This window comes from Echinops telfairi, unplaced genomic scaffold (genome assembly GCF_000313985.2).
Source record: "Echinops telfairi isolate 266 unplaced genomic scaffold, ASM31398v2 ScPeMD7_7469;HRSCAF=8507_1, whole genome shotgun sequence".
NCBI classification, from domain to species: Eukaryota; Metazoa; Chordata; class Mammalia; order Afrosoricida; family Tenrecidae; genus Echinops; species Echinops telfairi.
In genome coordinates, this window is record NW_022111373.1 from 63,563,576 (window position 1) to 63,565,017 (window position 1,442).

The window sequence follows — 1,442 nt, forward strand, 5'->3', positions numbered from 1 at the left end:
GGCAGAGACCATTGTAATCTTGATTATGCTGGGTCAAACTTGATACTTGGCCAGTTGACCTCCCTGTAGACAGGACATGATTTGTACTGGGTGCAAGTGTCTCTTAGTTGTTCATTATAGAAATGGCTTCCTCGCTTTTTGAATGTCATGGGACTCTTCTTATGTATTGTTTGTATTTTTGTCTTAATACTAATGTGATTACTACGTCCTTACTGACTTAGTATGATTTTTTTTTCCTTTTGGGTATCCCAAATGTAAAGAACAGGAGGAGTGGATGCATAATGATAATAACTGATAAAAGGGGTTATAGGGAATGCAGGAGGGGGTGTGTGACTGATAGGGATGGAAAGGGGATCTTAGGAATAAATAATGAAGGGGGCAAGGGGGAGGAAGTACTAGAACTGATTGTGATTGCACAACTCATTTTAACGGCGACTTAACCAAGGGGGGGGCGCGTGAAGGGTGGGGAGGGTGCACTGAGATCGATGTGGTGGTGATTGTATAATTACACTTGATATGATTGAATGAATGAATTGTTTAAAGTACAATGTGTAAATTATGTTCCAATACAACTGTTAGGAAATCAAGATAAAATAATACAAACCAAAATAATCTGTCAACCAAGCAATGATAAAATGACTGTTTAAATGATGTTGCATCTTGCATGTGGTTCCATAATGCTGGAAAATTGTATCTCATAGTAGCCTTTTCATAAGATAGCCGCCACTATTATTTTATCTACTATTCAGTGCATACTCTGTCTCTAGGGATTCCCCAACTTTCCCCCATTTATCAGTTTCAGAAAGCCCAAAGGACGACTATAAGTAAGCATGTTTGTTTGTTTTCTTTTTCTTTTCTTATGATGGGGTAAATCTCTTCATCAATCACTAGTCTCCTCTGTGGTTGTTATTCTGTGCCTTCACCAACTCACAGCAACCCCATAGGACAGACTAGAACTTCCCCATGGGGCTTCCTAGGTGTGTTTATCTTTATAGAATATTTCCAGGCTTTTTAAGCCCATGTTACTGCTGGGAGAGTACAAATTATCAACTTTATGTTTGCAAATAACCATTTTGTCTCCTGTACTCACTGTATTTTCTCTTGCCTAAAAAATTCCTTTACTCAGATAATTTCTGTCAATATTGTTTATAAAGTAAAGCCGGGATGACGTGCCACATTTATTTCCCAATGCTAATAGAGAAAAGCCAAACACTTACATAAGTGAGAGAAAAGAAAATAAGCAGACATATCTAGAAAAATCACAAATAAATATATTGAAAATTATCTTGCCACCCAAAAAAAGTGCTCTTAGAAAGGGCACTTCTCTACTGAATTATTTGCTATTTGAAAAATCCAACTTAGAGATTCAGAATATGGTCTGGAAGGCAGATATCATTAAGAAGATAAATGACTATAATCTCTTCTCTCTCTACCTTAAATCA